Genomic DNA, 22,173 nt, shown 5'->3' on the forward strand with positions numbered 1-22,173 from the left:
CCGACTGAGACAGACAACTAGACAGACACTCCGACTGAGACACACAACCAGACTGACACCCCGACTGAGACAGACAACTAGACAGACACTCCGACTGAGACACACAACCAGACCGACACCCCGACTGAGACAGACAACTAGACAGACACTCCGCCGAGACAGACAACCAGACAGACACTCCGACTGAGAGAGACAATCAGACAGACACTCCGACTGAGACAGACAACCAGACAGACATTCGACTGAGACAGACAACCAGACAGACACTCCGCCTGAGACAGACAACCAGACAGACACCCCGACTGAGACAGACAATCAGACAGACACCCCGACTGAGACAGACACCCCGACCGAGTGAGACAGACAACCAGACCGACACTCCGACAGTGTCACAGAGACACTAACATTCGGCTAATAAAACTAGCAAAGGACATTTTTCTACATAACACCACAGTCACAACAACCCTATCTGCTCTGTGATGGCGCAGCGGCCACAAAACACAACACAAGCACAATGCATATTAAAATAAATTGCTCTTACTGTTCGTAGCTCTCCTTCTGCGTTCAGGCTGTAGCGAGGACGTCCACGGCACTTCACAATGTATGAGGTGAAGAGGATTTCAAGCCTACAATGTTTCACTCCTGCTGCAGGACCAGGGTCACAACAAAAATATCGGCTCCTTGATGGCACAGCGGCCAAAAAAGAACAAACTGCACAACACAAATAAACAATAAGGTGGCACAGCGGCCAGTTAACACAAGCAGCACAACACAAGCAGCACTACACAACCACTCTATAGCTGGTTCAACCAGTCTGTTAAGATGTAGACCATGACACAAATGGAAATTAAACAACTGAATTTAGCTTTATCAGCACATGAGTAGACCAAATGATGAATATGAAGTTCAAATCAACAACATGTGCAGTTGAAGTGAAGTCATCAATAACTCCAGTCTCTTGTTCAGTCCATCTCAGTTCATGTCATGCTCAGTCATGTTTTTTCTCTCTCTTTTTTATGTTTGTTAAATTTTCAGTAGCAAAACTGAATTATATGCTTATTATACATATTCCAAACAAAAACACTTTAAAAACTCTACAAAAATTATTTAAATTAATCATTTATTTTTGGGGGTTTTTGGTATTTTGTTCAGACACATATTCAACGCTGAGTGCCTTGTAATATGTGTGGTATTTGTTATAAATGTACATTGATACATAGAGGGTGATAAAAGACTGCACGGGAGGGACTTAGGACCCAGGGGAATGAAGGTGAAAAAAACAGGAAGAGACGGAAGAGACGGAAGAGACGCCACACAAACAGCGGTTCACTGCTGGCTGTTATGATTTAAGCAATGCATGTGTTGTTGTCATAGTTACGGCAGCTGTTGCAAATTGACGCATTCGGCTGAAGGTCGCCAGTTAACAGGGTCCCTGTTTAAACCATAACACCGGTTCTTGTGCTAAAAATGTCCGCTTAATAATAAATTAAAAAAACCTGCGTTAATAGATAGTAATTGTTGCAGCTAATTAATGAATGCGTTAACGCGATATTAACTTGCCCAGCACTACTAAAAAGTTAACTTCACTTATAAATAACATGATGAAGACTATGGCACTTCAAACAATGCAAGTGAAGAGGAATCTTTAAAAACAAAGTTTAAATAATCCTCTTATGGAAATAAAACATAACTCATCTTCATCAGCACAATAGTGGACCAATTTAACTAAAGTATTACAATTTTCACTACAGCAATGGGAACATCTGAGCACCTTCAACTAATGTAAAATCTTTCAGGGGTCTACCACCCAGAATAAAGTACCAGAGACACATCAAACATGTCGCCTCAGAGATGACACGAGCAACACAAGTAGGCTTTAGCTAGTTCAAGATAAAAAACATGGCACAAATGGAAAGTAACAGTACCTAGCGTGGGAATCCAGTCAGTCTCAGTATTAATAAGCTAATGTTCGGCTAATGAAGTTGGCATAAAGACATTTTTCTACATAACACCACGGTCACAACAAACATATCGCCTCAGAGATGACACAAGCAACACAAGCAGGCTTTAGCTAGTTCAAGATAAAAACATGGCACAAATGGAAAGTAACAGTACCTAGCGTGGGAATCCAGTCAGTCTCAGTATTAATAAGCTAATGTTCGGCTAATAAAGTTAGCAAAAGACATTTTTCTACATAACACCACGGTCACAACAAACATATCGCCTCAGAAATGACACAAGCAACACAAGCAGGCTTTAGCTAGTTCAAGATAAAAACATGTCACAAATGGAAAGTAACAGTAGCTACCTAGCGTGGGAATCCAGTCAGTCTCAGTATTAATAAGCTAATGTTCGGCTAATAAAGTTAGCAAAAGACATGTTTCTACATAACACCACGGTCACAACAGACATATCGGCTTAGAGATGACACGGCGGCCACACAACACAAAGCAGCACAACACAAATAAGAAGTAGTTATATCAGCTCTTACTGTGTGTAGCTCTCCTTCTGTGTCCTCAGCTAGCTTCAAACGTCTGCAGACCAGATGAAAACCGCGGCTGAAATGAGTCCAACGAATTAGCTAGCTAGCATTAGCAGTGTTGACAAAAAAAATACGAAGTTTGGTTCATAACGAAATCTCCTCAGCTGGTGTCGTCTCTGCAAGCTCCTCTCTCGAAATGAACACAAGGCAGGCCTCGAGACCTCATGACTTGATCAATTTGCCAATTAAATGAAAACAAAAATTTAAAAAATGGTTGTCACCTGGCAACGAGCTCTGAGCATGCGCATTGTTGTTTTCCAAAACTACTTGGTGTACATCCCAAGTCTCTTAATTGCATCCCCGTTTCCTTCACTTGCGTCCTTTCCTTGCGTCTTAGTCCCTCCCACCAGGGATGCATGGAGGAAACCATGCGAGGAGAGAGGAACAGTCTCAGAGAGGATCCAGGCTCTCAAAATGATGCCAAACTGCTGTATATGGATATATTGAACACTATTAGTGATAAAATAAGTGAAATATATAATTATATAGTATATAAAATTACAATGGTACAGCTGGAACAAGATTACATTTTGGTTGACCTCATCTGACCTCTCTGTACTAGATCAAGATGTACTAGATAAAGCTTCACTTTATCAAAGTAAAAATTTGTATAGAGACCCTAAACATATAGTTCTATGATCTGGGAGAGCTTGAAAGCTCGTATCTACATGATTTCTAAAAAGAAATATCCTGAAATTGCTTCTTTTTTTCAGTCGAAAATTTGAATTTTCAATTTGTGCTGTGTGCCTTCTTAATTTACTCTTAACCAGTAACATATATACTGATATTTACACATATCAACACATCTCACAAGTGTTAGGGTTATTTTAATACAAAAATTATTAAAATAGCCCTTACCGTTGCAACGCTACACTCATGGGTATGCTATTTTCGAGCCGAGGGCCTAAAAATAGGGCTAGGGTCCAAGAGGTTTTAAGAGACATGAGCCGTCCTTTCCTCAGTTGCATCACATGAAGCTACGTTTGTTCCTGATGACGGAGGCCATTGATCACAGCTGATCACAGCTGAGCTGTCAATCTGGCTTTAACAGCTGGAGAGACTTTTGAGAAGTTTGTGTCTGTTCACATGATCACTGTACTTAATAATAGTAACTAATACTACTAATAACTAATAAAGACACTCAGTAATCATCACTGTACTGGTGTTTTCTCTCTGTATACTGTTACATCTTTAACATACTGTGACCTGTTCATGAGTGCAGGATCGATTTGTACGGCAGAATGCGTTTGTACGTTTTGAAATTCAGATTGTGACGTCATTATTAATTAACCCAAAATATGATTACGGTTTCTCTTGAATACTGGAATAAATGTATTAGGCTCAATGTTTCAGGTTAAATTTAAGGTATAAAACCCTCAGGAATGATCAGTCTCACGTGACTGAATGAAATGATGATAAATGATGTAAAAAGCTCTCTGACTTTAATTGTTTCCATAATAAAAGTTATTGAGGGAAATATCAGATCATGAAAAGACAAATCTTTCTAATAAATGAAGAAAGTTCTTTGTGGTCCATTGTTCAGACTACAATGAACATCTATTTAAACCAGACGGTGAATCAGAAAACATATCAAATATAAAGCTTGAGTTTAATCTGTGATCCGTCTTCACTCTGGTATGAAACTCCAGTCAGTCAGTCCGATCGGCTGCAGTGTCCAATCACATAACTGATGTGCTCGGGCTTCGACCAGACGGTCCGCGTGCTCATCGTCACCAAACTCAACGTGGCGTGAAGACGCAGACCGAGACCGAGGAGGTCCGGATCTGTACGAGACACAAACAGGAAGTGAATCACTTCTGTGAGGCTCACTCGTCTTTTATCAGAAGACAACAACGTCCTTCTGCAGCTCTTGGCATCTAGATGGGTTTTTTGCAATTTTCGCCAAAAAAAAACCATTTTACTTAAATGAACTCTGAGATCCTTTGTTCTTATTCTATTGTGTCTCTTGAATGCTGAGTTAACCTGTAGTGCAGAGAAATATTCCTGTAACACAGCGATTCCCCATATTATTAAAAAAGCCTTTATTGGGAAGAAGAAATGAGTTTTGGAAGAAGACTTTAGAGATCAAGATTTCATTTCTTTGTCTTTTGTTGCACTGTTGGCCGATGTTCTCCTGTTTTGTTCAAGTTGTCACTTTTAAAATGTTTTTTATTGAGAAATTAAATGTGCCTTTTGGAGAAAACATTTTTCTTATTGTCCTGTGTCTAATATGAACGGCTCCTTTATAACACCAGGAAGTAACGTCAAGAGGATTACTTTATCTAGAGGATTACTTTATCTAGAGGATTACTTTATCTAGAGGATTACTTTATCTAGGAACACAATAGAGTCTACACAGCTGCTTCAGGCTTTGGTCTCGTTCAGAATTCTTCTTTCATGTTGTCGACATAGTACAGTCAAAGGTTTATATACACACACACACACACACACACGTTAGGGTCGTATGTCAGACTATTATATTGTGTAAAAAATCAAATAAAGAGTTGCTGCTGACGTTATTTAATGCCTCATATGTGAGGTTTCAAAATGACACTATTTTTGTATTGCATACTTGACCTGTTTAATATTTACATATTCTTTAAAAAAAAAAAGTTTAAAGAAACCAGAACCAGAGCGAAATGTGATGATGCAATGTGACTCTTATCTCTTCGATTGAGAATGTAATATTTGGTGATGTACATATATCTCAGATCCCATTTGTTCAATCATGAAAAACTAAGACTTTGGGGTAGAAAGGTTTCCATCCATCCATGTGTGTCACTCTCAATGCTTTTGTCTCAACCTTTTCGGGTTCAACAGTCCCGTCTAGACCTGTTGGTGGGGAGCTGGGCTTTTGTGCAGTTCAATCATGAGAGACAAGTGAATATAAAATTAAAAACAAGTAGTTAACATTTATTATGACAGATGATGCGTTCATGAGTTACGCAGAACTTCTTTGACGCTTGAACACGACGAGGAGATTTGTGATCCAGTTGCGATCGTCCCGAGCGGCAACAATATAAATCCCTCTCCGTGGAGTCCAGACACTGGTGGTGATGGTGGCTGATGAGGATGATGAAGCTGATGAATCTGCGAAGACTGGGCGGAGATGGGGAGGTGCAGCGTGAACGTACTGAAGGTAGAGAGACAATCGTATTTAAAGACAGACAGCGGCAAGATGATATGCTAATGATGTCCTTGTGCTATTGGCTAGAGACCAGCTGATCTAGACAGCCGATATCATGATTGACAGCCCCAAACAATAACAACAAGGAAATAATGTGTGCATGCATGCATGAGGAGTGACGGCAGATGTATGGTAAATAAGCTATGGGCTTAGGCATGCATGAGTATAGTCTTCCTGTCTGAACTTACGCTAGAGCTTCATTTGTTGGAAGGTTTGGCTGATCTCTCTGGCCTGACTGCTGCTGCTGCTCCAGCTCTCCCCCTACAGGACACAACACATAAGACACATAATCTACGTTTTGATACACAACAGACTGAATATATACAGTATACAATATACTTCTTTTTGACACAATTAAGCGTTGCCAAACTCAAACTTTCCAAGACCTTTAAAATGTTTCCTTCATTCAAATAATTCCCTGCAGCTCCTACGAGGAAAACAAACTCGTTCCAGTGAAGCTAACCCACATGAAGCCGGACATAAATATGCAGCAGGATAGACGAGAGGAAAAGTAAGCATCACACAGGAAATCATCCAGTGCGAACAAACAACCGCGCAACACGTCGGCCAAGCGCGCGACTCACCTGGCTGCAGGGGTTCTGGCTGGATTTGTCCGCTTAGCTCCTCTCTTGGCCACGCTGGTCTCAGAGGACCCCTTCACTCCTGCTGGTTGGGCGATGGACTGCTTGGCGGCTCTCTGATTTTCAGCCTCCGGTCGGTCCTGCCACCACCTCTGTTCTGAGCAAACAGGAAAAAGGGGCTTTAATGTGGACGAGCAGGTCGTTTCCAAAAGGCCATCATAACTGTTACCGTAGACAGAGACAGTGAGCACACTGTGCAGACAGCTATGGCTTCCTTTGACCCGTCTGAATTTGGGTTGTCGTCATATTGAGCCAGCTGTGCCAGACCCCAAGAGACACAGGGCGTGGCCGTCCCGCGGCGTGGTCACCACCGCTAGCTGGCAAGCCTGTAAAAGAGACATTACACATAGAGGAACATTACTTTAAACCCATCCAGGTGGCCGTGCTCCGGCTTGTTTCCCAGTGTTCCACAATCTTTCCAATGTATTGGAGTGTGGACCAGAGTATCTATCCCCTTACAAAATCAAAAAACAAACAAACAAAACTAATAAAAGAAAAAAAAGAAAAGAGCTCTATCATTTCGGTCACCTAAAGTCTTTTACTCAATCCTGTTTCTTTCAAGTATTGTAGTACATTTCCTGCCCCCAAGGTTAATGCATCTTCTAGATTTAGTTCCTCAACTTCTGCTTTGCTGAATAAAATGTCTATCTTGTGCTGACTTTCTAAAGCTTGTTTTGCTAATTTATCTGCTCTTACATTTTCTTTTACCCCTCTGTGTGCTGGTACCCACATAAACGATACAAACAAACCCATATTCTTAAGTCGGAACAGTGTTTCGTATATTTTATTAATTAAATCCTGCCTGCTATGGGATGTGAATGATTCTAATGAGGATAATGCTGAACTGGAATCTGAAAAGACAATTACCTTTTTTATCCGAACCTCCTCTACCCACTGCAGTGCTGTTAAAATGGCCAACGTCTCAACTGTATAAAGAGACAAATGATCTGATGTTATCTTTTTGACTTCAAATTGCAAGGTTGGTATGGAGACCGACCGGCCGACACTCCGTCTGGGTGAGACAGACAACCAGACCGACAGTCCGCATGAGTGAAACAGACAACCAGACCGTCACTCCGCCTGAGTGAGACAAACAGACAAACACTCCGCCTGAGTGAGACAGTGAGACCGACCGACACTCTGCCTAAGTGAGGCAGTGAGACCGACAGAACAGCCGACACACCGTCTGAGTGAGACAAACAGACAGAAACTCCGTCTGAGTGAGACAAACGGACAGACACTCCGTCTGAGTGAGACAAACGGACAGACACTCCGTCTGAGTGACGCAGACAGACATACACTCCGTCTGAGTGAGACAGACAGACCGACACTCCGTCTGAGTGAAACAAACAGTCTGTTTGTCTCACTCAGACGGAGTGTCTGTCTGTTTGTCTCACTTAGACGGAGTGTTTGTCTGTCTGTCTCATTCGGATGGAGTGTCTGTCTGTCTGCGTCACTCGGATGGAGTATCTGTCTGTCTGCGTCACTCAAATGGAGTGTCTGTCTGTTTGTCTCACTCAGATGGAGTGTCTGTCTGTTTGTCTCAATCAGACGGAGTGTCGGTCGGTCGGTCGGTCGGTCTCACTGCCTCACCCAGGCGGAGTGTCGGCCGGTCTGTCGGTCTCACTCAGACGGAGTGTCGGCCAGTCGGTCTCACTCCGTCTGAGTGAGACAGACAGACCGACACTCCGTCTGAGTGAGACCGAACGGCCGACACTCAGTCTGAGTGAGACCGACAGACCGGCCGACACTCCGTCTGAGTGAGACCGACATGCCGACTGACACTCCGTCTGAGTGAGACCGACAGACCGACACTCCGTCTGAGTGACGCAGACAGACCCTCCGTCTGAGTGAGGCCGACAGACAGACACTCCATCTGAGTGAGGCCGACAGACAGACACTCCGTCTGAGTGAGGCCGACAGACAGACACTCCGTCTGAGTGAGGCCGACAGACAGACACTCCGTCTGAGTGAGACAAACAGACAGACACTCCGTCTGAGTGAGACAAACGGACAGACACTCCGTCTGAGTGACGCAGACAGACATACACTCCGTCTGAGTGAGACAGACAGACCAACACTCCATCTGAGTGAAACAAACAGTCTGTTTGTCTCAATCAGACGGAGGTTCGGTCTGTCTGTTTGTGTCACTCAGACGGAGTATCTGTCTGTTTGTCTCACTTAGACGGAGTGTTTGTCTGTCTGCCTCACTCGGATGGAGTGTCTGTCTGTCTGCATCACTCGGACAGAGTGTGTGTCTGTCTGCGTCATTCGGACGGAGTATGTGTCTGTCTGCGTCACTCAGACGGAGTGTCTGTCTGTCTGCGTCACTCAGACGGAGTGTCTATCTGACTGCGTCACTCAGATGGAGTGTCTGTCTGTCTGCGTCACTCAAATGGAATGTCTGTCTGTTTGTCTCACTCAGATGGAGTGTCTGTCTGTTTGTCTCACTCAGACAGAGTGTCGGTCGGTCGGTCGGTCGGTCTCACTGCCTCACCCAGGCGGAGTGTCGGCCGGTCTATCGGTCTGTCGGTCTCACTCAGACGGAGTGTCGGCCGGTTGGTCGGTCTCACTGTCTCACTCAGACGGAGTGTCGGCCAGTCGGTCTGACAGGCCGACACTCCGTCTGAGTGAGATCGAACGGCCGACAGTCTGTCTGAGTGAGACCGACAGACCGGCCGACACTCCGTCTGAGTGAGACCGGCAGACCGGCCGACACTCCGTCTGAGTGAGACCGACAGACCGACACTCCGTCTGAGTGAGACCGACAGACAGACACTCCGTCTGAGTGAGACCGAACGGCCGACACTCAGTCTGAGTGAGACCGACAGACCGGCCGACACTCCGTCTGAGTGAGACCGACATGCCGACTGACACTCCGTCTGAGTGAGACCGACAGACCGACACTCCGTCTGAGTGAGACCGACAGACAGACAGTCCGTCTGAGTGACGCAGACAGACCCTCCGTCTGAGTGAGGCCGACAGACAGACACTCCATCTGAGTGAGGCCGACAGACAGACACTCCGTCTGAGTGAGGCCGACAGACAGACACTCCGTCTGAGTGAGGCCGACAGACAGACACTCCGTCTGAGTGAGACAAACAGACAGACACTCCGTCTGAGTGAGACAAACGGACAGACACTCCGTCTGAGTGACGCAGACAGACATACACTCCGTCTGAGTGAGACAGACAGACCAACACTCCATCTGAGTGAAACAAACAGTCTGTTTGTCTCAATCAGACGGAGGTTCGGTCTGTCTGTTTGTGTCACTCAGACGGAGTATCTGTCTGTTTGTCTCACTTAGACGGAGTGTTTGTCTGTCTGCCTCACTCGGATGGAGTGTCTGTCTGTCTGCATCACTCGGACAGAGTGTGTGTCTGTCTGCGTCATTCGGACGGAGTAGGTGTCTGTCTGCGTCACTCAGACGGAGTGTCTGTCTGTCTGCGTCACTCAGACGGAGTGTCTATCTGACTGCGTCACTCAGATGGAGTGTCTGTCTGTCTGCGTCACTCAAATGGAATGTCTGTCTGTTTGTTTCACTCAGATGGAGTGTCTGTCTGTTTGTCTAACTCAGACAGAGTGTCGGTCGGTCGGTCGGTCTCACTGCCTCACCCAGGCGGAGTGTCGGCCGGTCTATCGGTCTGTCGGTCTCACTCAGACGGAGTGTCGGCCGGTCGGTCGGTATCACTGTCTTACTCAGACGGAGTGTCGGCCAGTCGGTCTGATAGGCCGACACTCCGTCTGAGTAAGACCGAACGGCCGACAGTCTGTCTGAGTGAGACCGACAGACCGGCCGACACTCCGTCTGAGTGAGACCGGCAGACCGGCCGACACTCCGTCTGAGTGAGACTGACAGACCGACACTCCGTCTGAGTGAGACCGACAGACAGACACTCCGTCTGGGTGACGCAGACAGACCCTCCGTCTGAGTGAGGCCGACAGACAGACACTCCGTCTGAGTGAGGCCGACAGACAGACACTCCATCTGAGTGAGGCCGACAGACAGACACTCCGTCTGAGTGAGGCCGACAGACAGACACTCCGTCTGAGTGAGACAAACAGACAGACACTCCGTCTGAGTGAGACAAACGGACAGACACTCCGTCTGAGTGACGCAGACAGACATACACTCCGTCTGAGTGAGACAGACAGACCAACACTCCATCTGAGTGAAACAAACAGTCTGTTTGTCTCACTCAGACGGAGGTTCGGTCTGTCTGTTTGTGTCACTCAGACGAAGTATCTGTCTGTTTGTCTCACTTAGACGGAGTGTTTGTCTGTCTGCCTCACTCGGATGGAGTGTCTGTCTGTCTGCATCACTCGGACAGAGTGTGTGTCTGTCTGCGTCATTCGGACGGAGTATGTGTCTGTCTGCGTCACTCAGACGGAGTGTCTGTCTGTCTGCGTCACTCAGACGGAGTGTCTATCTGACTGCGTCACTCAGATGGAGCATCTGTCTGTCTGCGTCACTCAAATGGAATGTCTGTCTGTTTGTCTCACTCAGATGGAGTGTCTGTCTGTTTGTCTCACTCAGACAGAGTGTCGGTCATTCGGTCGGTCGGTCTCACCCAGGTGGAGTGTCGGCCGGTCGGTCGGCCTCACTGTCTCACTCAGACGGAGTGTCGGCCAGTCGGTCTGACAGGCCGACACTCCGTCTGAGTGAGACCGAACGGCCGACAGTCTGTCTGAGTGAGACCGACACACCGGCCGACACTCCGTCTGAGTGAGACCGGCAGACCGGCCGACACTCCGTCTGAGTGAGACTGACAGACCGACACTCCGTCTGAGTGAGACCGACAGACAGACACTCCGTCTGAGTGACGCAGACAGACCCTCCGTCTGAGTGAGGCCGACAGACAGACACTCCGTCTGAGTGAGGCCGACAGACAGACACTCCATCTGAGTGAGGCCGACAGACAGACACTCCGTCTGAGTGAGGCCGACAGACAGACACTCCGTCTGAGTGAGACAAACAGACAGACACTCCGTCTGAGTGAGACAAACGGACAGACACTCCGTCTGAGTGACGCAGACAGACATACACTCCGTCTGAGTGAGACAGACAGACCAACACTCCATCTGAGTGAAACAAACAGTCTGTTTGTCTCACTCAGATGGAGGTTCGGTCTGTCTGTTTGTGTCACTCAGACGAAGTATCTGTCTGTTTGTCTCACTTAGACGGAGTGTTTGTCTGTCTGCCTCACTCGGATGGAGTGTCTGTCTGTCTGCATCACTCGGACAGAGTGTGTGTCTGTCTGCGTCATTCGGACGGAGTATGTGTCTGTCTGCGTCACTCAGACGGAGTGTCTGTCTGTCTGCGTCACTCAGACGGAGTGTCTATCTGACTGCGTCACTCAGATGGAGTGTCTGTCTGTCTGCGTCACTCAAATGGAGTGTCTGTCTGTTTGTCTCACTCAGATGGAGTGTCTGTCTGTTTGTCTCACTCAGACGGAGTGTCGGTCGGTCGGTCTCACTGCCTCACCCAGGCGGAGTGTCGGCCGATCTGTCGGTCTCACTCAGACGGAGTGTCGGCCGGTCGGTCGGTCTCACTCAGACGGAGTGTCGGTCTGTCTGTCTCACTCAGAGTGAGACTGACTGGCCGACACTCCGTCTGACTGAGACCGACAGACCGGCCGACACTCCGTCTGTAGTGAGACCGACAGACACTCCGTCACTCAGACGAAGTGTCTGTCTGTCTGCGTCACACAGATGGAGTGTCTGTCTGTCTGCGTCAGTCAGATGGAGCTGCAAAACCAGGGTCACAACAAAAATAGTGGCTCCTTGCTGGCACAGCGGCCAAAAACAAACAAACTGCACAACACAAATGAACAATAATATGGCACAGCGGCCAGTTCACACAAACAGCACAACACAAGTAGCACTACCGACCGACCGGCCGACACTCTGCCTCAGTGAGACAAACAGACAGACACTCCGTCTGAGTGAGACCGACACACCGTCTGAGTGAGACAGGCAGACAGATCGACACTCCGTCTGAGTGAGACCGACAACCAGACCGACACTCTGCCTGAGTGAGACCGACAACCAGACAAACACTCCACCTGAGACAGACAACCAGACAGACACTCCATCTGAGACAGACAACCAGACAGACACTCCGCCTGAGACAGACAACCAGACAGACACTCCGCCTGAGACAGACAACCAGACAGACACTCCGCCTGAGACAGACAACCAGACAGACACTCCGCCTGAGACAGACAACCAGACAGACACTCCGCCTGAGACAGACAACCAGACAGACACCCCGACTGAGACAGACAACCAGACAGACACCCCCGACAGAAACAGACAACCAGACAGACACCCCGACTGAGACAGACAACCAGACAGACACCCCGACTGAGACAGACAACCAGACAGACACCCCGACTGAGACAGACAACCAGACAGACACCCCCGACTGAGACAGACAACCAGACAGACACCCCCGACTGAGACAGACAACCAGACAGACACCCCCGACTGAGACAGACAACCAGACAGACACTCCTACTGAGACAGACAATCAGACAGACACTCAGACTGAGACAGACAACCAGACAGACACTCAGACTGAGACAGACAACCAGACAGACACTCCAACTGAGACAGACAACCAGACAGACACCACGACTGAGACAGACAACCAGACAGACACCCCGACTGAGACAGACAACCAGACAGACACCCCGACTGAGACAGACAACCAGACAGACACTACGACTGAGACAGACAACCAGACAGACACCCCGACTGAGACAGACAACCAGACAGACACCCCGACTGAGACAGACAACCAGACAGATACTCCGACTGAGACAGACAACCAGACAGACACTCCGACTGAGACAGACAACCAGACAGACACTCCGACTGAGACAGACAACCAGACAGACACTCCGACTGAGACAGACAACTAGACAGACACTCCGACTGAGACACACAACCAGACCGACACCCCGACTGAGACAGACAACTAGACAGACACTCCGACTGAGACACACAACCAGACCGACACCCCGACTGAGACAGACAACTAGACAGACACTCCGCCGAGACAGACAACCAGACAGACACTCCGACTGAGAGAGACAACCAGACAGACACTCCGACTGAGACAGACAACCAGACAGACATTCGACTGAGACAGACAACCAGACAGACACTCCGCCTGAGACAGACAACCAGACAGACACCCCGACTGAGACAGACAATCAGACAGACACCCCGACTGAGACAGACACCCCGACCGAGTGAGACAGACAACCAGACCGACACTCCGACAGTGTCACAGAGACACTAACATTCGGCTAATAAAACTAGCAAAGGACATTTTTCTACATAACACCACAGTCACAACAACCCTATCTGCTCTGTGATGGCGCAGCGGCCACAAAACACAACACAAGCACAATGCATATTAAAATAAATTGCTCTTACTGTTCGTAGCTCTCCTTCTGCGTTCAGGCTGTAGCGAGGACGTCCACGGCACTTCACAATGTATGAGGTGAAGAGGATTTCAAGCCTACAATGTTTCACTCCTGCTGCAGGACCAGGGTCACAACAAAAATATCGGCTCCTTGATGGCACAGCGGCCAAAAAAGAACAAACTGCACAACACAAATAAACAATAAGGTGGCACAGCGGCCAGTTAACACAAGCAGCACAACACAAGCAGCACTACACAACCACTCTATAGCTGGTTCAACCAGTCTGTTAAGATGAAGACCATGACACAAATGGAAATTAAACAACTGAATTTAGCTTTATCAGCACATGAGTAGACCAAATGATGAATATGAAGTTCAAATCAACAACATGTGCAGTTGAAGTGAAGTCATCAATAACTCCAGTCTCTTGTTCAGTCCATCTCAGTTCATGTCATGCTCAGTCATGTTTTTTCTCTCTCTTTTTTATGTTTGTTAAATTTTCAGTAGCAAAACTGAATTATATGCTTATTATACATATTCCAAACAAAAACACTTTAAAAACTCTACAAAAATTATTTAAATTAATCATTTATTTTTGGGGGTTTTTGGTATTTTGTTCAGACACATATTCAACGCTGAGTGCCTTGTAATATGTGTGGTATTTGTTATAAATGTACATTGATACATAGAGGGTGATAAAAGACTGCACGGGAGGGACTTAGGACCCAGGGGAATGAAGGTGAAAAAAACAGGAAGAGACGGAAGAGACGCCACACAAACAGCGGTTCACTGCTGGCTGTTATGATTTAAGCAATGCATGTGTTGTTGTCATAGTTACGGCAGCTGTTGCAAATTGACGCATTCGGCTGAAGGTCGCCAGTTAACAGGGTCCCTGTTTAAACCATAACACCGGTTCTTGTGCTAAAAATGTCCGCTTAATAATAAATTAAAAAAACCTGTGTTAATAGATAGTAATTGTTGCAGCTAATTAATGAATGCGTTAACGCGATATTAACTTGCCCAGCACTACTAAAAAGTTAACTTCACTTATAAATAACATGATGAAGACTATGGCACTTCAAACAATGCAAGTGAAGAGGAATCTTTAAAAACAAAGTTTAAATAATCCTCTTATGGAAATAAAACATAACTCATCTTCATCAGCACAATAGTGGACCAATTTAACTAAAGTATTACAATTTTCACTACAGCAATGGGAACATCTGAGCACCTTCAACTAATGTAAAATCTTTCAGGGGTCTACCACCCAGAATAAAGTACCAGAGACACATCAAACATGTCGCCTCAGAGATGACACGAGCAACACAAGTAGGCTTTAGCTAGTTCAAGATAAAAAACATGGCACAAATGGAAAGTAACAGTACCTAGCGTGGGAATCCAGTCAGTCTCAGTATTAATAAGCTAATGTTCGGCTAATGAAGTTGGCATAAAGACATTTTTCTACATAACACCACGGTCACAACAAACATATCGCCTCAGAGATGACACAAGCAACACAAGCAGGCTTTAGCTAGTTCAAGATAAAAACATGGCACAAATGGAAAGTAACAGTACCTAGCGTGGGAATCCAGTCAGTCTCAGTATTAATAAGCTAATGTTCGGCTAATAAAGTTAGCAAAAGACATTTTTCTACATAACACCACGGTCACAACAAACATATCGCCTCAGAAATGACACAAGCAACACAAGCAGGCTTTAGCTAGTTCAAGATAAAAACATGTCACAAATGGAAAGTAACAGTAGCTACCTAGCGTGGGAATCCAGTCAGTCTCAGTATTAATAAGCTAATGTTCGGCTAATAAAGTTAGCAAAAGACATGTTTCTACATAACACCACGGTCACAACAGACATATCGGCTTAGAGATGACACGGCGGCCACACAACACAAAGCAGCACAACACAAATAAGAAGTAGTTATATCAGCTCTTACTGTGTGTAGCTCTCCTTCTGTGTCCTCAGCTAGCTTCAAACGTCTGCAGACCAGATGAAAACCGCGGCTGAAATGAGTCCAACGAATTAGCTAGCTAGCATTAGCAGTGTTGACAAAAAAAATACGAAGTTTGGTTCATAACGAAATCTCCTCAGCTGGTGTCGTCTCTGCAAGCTCCTCTCTCGAAATGAACACAAGGCAGGCCTCGAGACCTCATGACTTGATCAATTTGCCAATTAAATGAAAACAAAAATTTAAAAAATGGTTGTCACCTGGCAACGAGCTCTGAGCATGCGCATTGTTGTTTTCCAAAACTACTTGGTGTACATCCCAAGTCTCTTAATTGCATCCCCGTTTCCTTCACTTGCGTCCTTTCCTTGCGTCTTAGTCCCTCCCACCAGGGATGCATGGAGGAAACCATGCGAGGAGAGAGGAACAGTCTCAGAGAGGATCCAGGCTCTCAAAATGATGCCAAACTGCTGTATATGGATATATTGAACACTATTAGTGATAAAATAAGTGAAATATATAATTATATAGTATATAAAATTACAATGGTACAGCTGGAACAAGATTACATTTTGGTTGACCTCATCTGACCTCTCTGTACTAGATCAAGATGTACTAGATAAAGCTTCACTTTATCAAAGTAAAAATTTGTATAGAGACCCTAAACATATAGTTCTATGATCTGGGAGAGCTTGAAAGCTCGTATCTACATGATTTCTAAAAAGAAATATCCTGAAATTGCTTCTTTTTTTCAGTCGAAAATTTGAATTTTCAATTTGTGCTGTGTGCCTTCTTAATTTACTCTTAACCAGTAACATATATACTGATATTTACACATATCAACACATCTCACAAGTGTTAGGGTTATTTTAATACAAAAATTATTAAAATAGCCATTACCGTTGCAACGCTACACTCATGGGTATGCTATTTTCGAGCCGAGGGCCTAAAAATAGGGCTAGGGTCCAAGAGGTTTTAAGAGACATGAGCCGTCCTTTCCTCAGTTGCATCACATGAAGCTACGTTTGTTCCTGATGACGGAGGCCATTGATCACAGCTGATCACAGCTGAGCTGTCAATCTGGCTTTAACAGCTGGAGAGACTTTTGAGAAGTTTGTGTCTGTTCACATGATCACTGTACTTAATAATAGTAACTAATACTACTAATAACTAATAAAGACACTCAGTAATCATCACTGTACTGGTGTTTTCTCTCTGTATACTGTTACATCTTTAACATACTGTGACCTGTTCATGAGTGCAGGATCGATTTGTACGGCAGAATGCGTTTGTACGTTTTGAAATTCAGATTGTGACGTCATTATTAATTAACCCAAAATATGATTACGGTTTCTCTTGAATACTGGAATAAATGTATTAGGCTCAATGTTTCAGGTTAAATTGAAGGTATAAAACCCTCAGGAATGATCAGTCTCACGTGACTGAATGAAATGATGATAAATGATGTAAAAAGCTCTCTGACTTTAATTGTTTCCATAATAAAAGTTATTGAGGGAAATATCAGATCATGAAAAGACAAATCTTTCTAATAAATGAAGAAAGTTCTTTGTGGTCCATTGTTCAGACTACAATGAACATCTATTTAAACCAGACGGTGAATCAGAAAACATATCAAATATAAAGCTTGAGTTTAATCTGTGATCCGTCTTCACTCTGGTATGAAACTCCAGTCAGTCAGTCCGATCGGCTGCAGTGTCCAATCACATAACTGATGTGCTCGGGCTTCGACCAGACGGTCCGCGTGCTCATCGTCACCAAACTCAACGTGGCGTGAAGACGCAGACCGAGACCGAGGAGGTCCGGATCTGTACGAGACACAAACAGGAAGTGAATCACTTCTGTGAGGCTCACTCGTCTTTTATCAGAAGACAACGACGTCCTTCTGCAGCTCTTGGCATCTAGATGGTTTTTTTTGCAATTTTCGCCAAAAAAAAAACATTTTACTTAAATGAACTCTGAGATCCTTTGTTCTTATTCTATTGTGTCTCTTGAATGCTGAGTTAACCTGTAGTGCAGAGAAATATTCCTGTAACACAGCGATTCCCCATATTATTAAAAAAGCCTTTATTGGGAAGAAGAAATGAGTTTTGGAAGAAGACTTTAGAGATCAAGATTTCATTTCTTTGTCTTTTGTTGCACTGTTGGCCGATGTTCTCCTGTTTTGTTCAAGTTGTCACTTTTAAAATGTTTTTTATTGAGAAATTAAATGTGCCTTTTGGAGAAAACATTTTTCTTATTGTCCTGTGTCTAATATGAACGGCTCCTTTATAACACCAGGAAGTAACGTCAAGAGGATTACTTTATCTAGAGGATTACTTTATCTAGAGGATTACTTTATCTAGGAACACAATAGAGTCTACACAGCTGCTTCAGGCTTTGGTCTCGTTCAGAATTCTTCTTTCATGTTGTCGACATATTACAGTCAAAGGTTTATATACACACACACACACACGTTAGGGTCGTATGTCAGACTATTATATTGTGTAAAAAATCAAATAAAGAGTTGCTGCTGACGTTATTTAATGCCTCATATGTGAGGTTTCAAAATGACACTATTTTTGTATTGCATACTTGACCTGTTTAATATTTACATATTCTTTAAAAAAAAAAAGTTTAAAGAAACCAGAACCAGAGCGAAATGTGATGATGCAATGTGACTCTTATCTCTTCGATTGAGAATGTAATATTTGGTGATGTACATATATCTCAGATCCCATTTGTTCAATCATGAAAAACTAAGACTTTGGGGTAGAAAGGTTTCCATCCATCCATGTGTGTCACTCTCAATGCTTTTGTCTCAACCTTTTCGGGTTCAACAGTCCCGTCTAGACCTGTTGGTGGGGAGCTGGGCTTTTGTGCAGTTCAATCATGAGAGACAAGTGAATATAAAATTAAAAACAAGTAGTTAACATTTATTATGACAGATGATGCGTTCATGAGTTACGCAGAACTTCTTTGACGCTTGAACACGACGAGGAGATTTGTGATCCAGTTGCGATCGTCCCGAGCGGCAACAATATAAATCCCTCTCCGTGGAGTCCAGACACTGGTGGTGATGGTGGCTGATGAGGATGATGAAGCTGATGAATCTGCGAAGACTGGGCGGAGATGGGGAGGTGGAGGGTTCCGTAACAGCAGCGTGAACGTACTGAAGGTAGAGAGACAATCGTATTTAAAGACAGACAGCGGCAAGATGATATGCTAATGATGTCCTTGTGCTATTGGCTAGAGACCAGCTGATCTAGACAGCCGATATCATGATTGACAGCCCCAAACAATAACAACAAGGAAATAATGTGTGCATGCATGCATGAGGAGTGACGGCAGATGTATGGTAAATAAGCTATGGGCTTAGGCATGCATGAGTATAGTCTTCCTGTCTGAACTTACGCTAGAGCTTCATTTGTTGGAAGGTTTGGCTGATCTCTCTGGCCTGACTGCTGCTGCTGCTCCAGCTCTCCCCCTACAGGACACAACACATAAGACATATAATCTACGTTTTGATACACAACAGACTGAATATATACAGTATACAATATACTTCTTTTTGACACAAATAAGCGTTGCCAAACTCAAACTTTCCAAGACCTTTAAAATGTTTCCTTCATTCAAATAATTCCCTGCAGCTCCTACGAGGAAAACAAACTCGTTCCAGTGAAGCTAACCCACATGAAGCCGGACATAAATATGCAGCAGGATAGACGAGAGGAAAAGTAAGCATCACACAGGAAATCATCCAGTGCGAACAAACAACCGCGCAACACGTCGGCCAAGCGCGCGACTCACCTGGCTGCAGGGGTTCTGGCTGGATTTGTCCGCTTAGCTCCTCTCTTGGCCACGCTGGTCTCAGAGGACCCCTTCACTCCTGCTGGTTGGGCGATGGACTGCTTGGCGGCTCTCTGATTTTCAGCCTCCGGTCGGTCCTGCCACCACCTCTGTTCTGAGCAAACAGGAAAAAGGGGCTTTAATGTGGACGAGCAGGTCGTTTCCAAAAGGCCATCATAACTGTTACCGTAGACAGAGACAGTGAGCACACTGTGCAGACAGCTATGGCTTCCTTTGACCCGTCTGAATTTGGGTTGTCGTCATATTGAGCCAGCTGTGCCAGACCCCAAGAGACACAGGGCGTGGCCGTCCCGCGGCGTGGTCACCACCGCTAGCTGGCAAGCCTGTAAAAGAGACATTACACATAGAGGAACATTACTTTAAACCCATCCAGGTGGCCGTGCTCCGGCTTGTTTCCCAGTGTTCCACAATCTTTCCAATGTATTGGAGTGTGGACCAGAGTATCTATCCCCTTACAAAATCAAAAAACAAACAAACAAAACTAATAAAAGAAAAAAAAGAAAAGAGCTCTATCATTTCGGTCACCTAAAGTCTTTTACTCAATCCTGTTTCTTTCAAGTATTGTAGTACATTTCCTGCCCCCAAGGTTAATGCATCTTCTAGATTTAGTTCCTCAACTTCTGCTTTGCTGAATAAAATGTCTATCTTGTGCTGACTTTCTAAAGCTTGTTTTGCTAATTTATCTGCTCTTACATTTTCTTTTACCCCTCTGTGTGCTGGTACCCACATAAACGATACAAACAAACCCATATTCTTAAGTCGGAACAGTGTTTCGTATATTTTATTAATTAAATCCTGCCTGCTATGGGATGTGAATGATTCTAATGAGGATAATGCTGAACTGGAATCTGAAAAGACAATTACCTTTTTTATCCGAACCTCCTCTACCCACTGCAGTGCTGTTAAAATGGCCAACGTCTCAACTGTATAAAGAGACAAATGATCTGATGTTATCTTTTTGACTTCAAATTGCAAGGTTGGTATGGAGACCGACCGGCCGACACTCCGTCTGGGTGAGACAGACAACCAGACCGACAGTCCGCATGAGTGAAACAGACAACCAGACCGTCACTCCGCCTGAGTGAGACAAACAGACAAACACTCCGCCTGAGTGAGACAGTGAGACCGACCGACACTCTGCCTAAGTGACGCAGTGAGACCGACAGAACAGCCGACACACCGTCTGAGTGAGACAAACAGACAGAAACTCCGTCTGAGTGAGACAAACGGACAGACACTCCGTCTGAGTGAGACAAACGGACAGACACTCCGTCTGAGTGACGCAGACAGACATACACTCCGTCTGAGTGAGACAGACAGACCGACACTCCGTCTGAGTGAAACAAACAGTCTGTTTGTCTCACTCAGACGGAGTGTCTGTCTGTTTGTCTCACTTAGACGGAGTGTTTGTCTGTCTGCCTCATTCGGATGGAGTGTCTGTCTGTCTGCGTCACTCGGATGGAGTATCTGTCTGTCTGCGTCACTCAAATGGAGTGTCTGTCTGTTTGTCTCACTCAGATGGAGTGTCTGTCTGTTTGTCTCAATCAGACGGAGTGTCGGTCGGTCGGTCGGTCGGTCGGTCTCACTGCCTCACCCAGGCGGAGTGTCGGCCGGTCTGTCGGTCTCACTCAGACGGAGTGTCGGCCAGTCGGTCTCACTCCGTCTGAGTGAGACAGACAGACCGACACTCCGTCTGAGTGAGACCGAACGGCCGACACTCAGTCTGAGTGAGACCGACAGACAGGCCGACACTCCGTCTGAGTGAGAACGACATGCCGACTGACACTCCGTCTGAGTGAGACCGACAGACCGACACTCTGTCTGAGTGAGACCGACAGACCGACACTCTGTCTGAGTGAGACCGACAGACAGACACTCCGTCTGAGTGACGCAGACAGACCCTCCGTCTGAGTGAGGCCGACAGACAGACACTCCGTCTGAGTGAGGCCGACAGACAGACACTCCGTCTGAGTGAGGCCGACAGACAGACACTCCGTCTGAGTGAGGCCGACAGACAGACACTCCGTCTGAGTGAGACAAACAGACAGACACTCCGTCTGAGTGAGACAAACGGACAGACACTCCGTCTGAGTGACGCAGACAGACATACACTCCGTCTGAGTGAGACAGACAGACCAACACTCCATCTGAGTGAAACAAACAGTCTGTTTGTCTCAATCAGACGGAGGTTCGGTCTGTCTGTTTGTGTCACTCAGACGGAGTATCTGTCTGTTTGTCTCACTTAGACGGAGTGTTTGTCTGTCTGCCTCACTCGGATGGAGTGTCTGTCTGTCTGCATCACTCGGACAGAGTGTGTGTCTGTCTGCGTCATTCGGACGGAGTATGTGTCTGTCTGCGTCACTCAGACGGAGTGTCTGTCTGTCTGCGTCACTCAGACGGAGTGTCTATCTGACTGCGTCACTCAGATGGAGTGTCTGTCTGTCTGCGTCACTCAAATGGAATGTCTGTCTGTTTGTCTCACTCAGATGGAGTGTCTGTCTGTTTGTCTCACTCAGACAGAGTGTCGGTCGGCCGGTCTA

At 45.7% G+C, this 22,173-nt stretch overlaps 2 long non-coding RNA genes across 2 annotated transcripts; both read right to left on the reverse strand.

The window, feature by feature from the left end:
• Positions 1-5,429: 5,429 nt before the first annotated feature.
• On the reverse strand, positions 5,430-5,990 carry LOC137879942 (uncharacterized). The gene is made up of 2 exons (XR_011103772.1): positions 5,918-5,990; positions 5,430-5,675 (listed from the first exon to the last, which is right to left on the reverse strand). It is a non-coding gene; the product is annotated as an uncharacterized lncRNA (long non-coding RNA).
• Positions 5,991-18,673: 12,683 nt separating this feature from the next.
• Positions 18,674-20,875, reverse strand: LOC137879933 (uncharacterized). The gene is made up of 3 exons (XR_011103767.1): positions 19,574-20,875; positions 19,178-19,250; positions 18,674-18,935 (listed from the first exon to the last, which is right to left on the reverse strand). It is a non-coding gene; the product is annotated as an uncharacterized lncRNA (long non-coding RNA).
• Positions 20,876-22,173: the final 1,298 nt, after the last annotated feature.

The sequence above is a fragment of the Cebidichthys violaceus genome, unplaced genomic scaffold, assembly GCF_023349555.1.
Source record: "Cebidichthys violaceus isolate CVI_PGR_0920_01 unplaced genomic scaffold, fCebVio1.0.p SCAF_26, whole genome shotgun sequence".
In the NCBI taxonomy this organism is placed as follows: Eukaryota; Metazoa; Chordata; class Actinopteri; order Perciformes; family Stichaeidae; genus Cebidichthys; species Cebidichthys violaceus.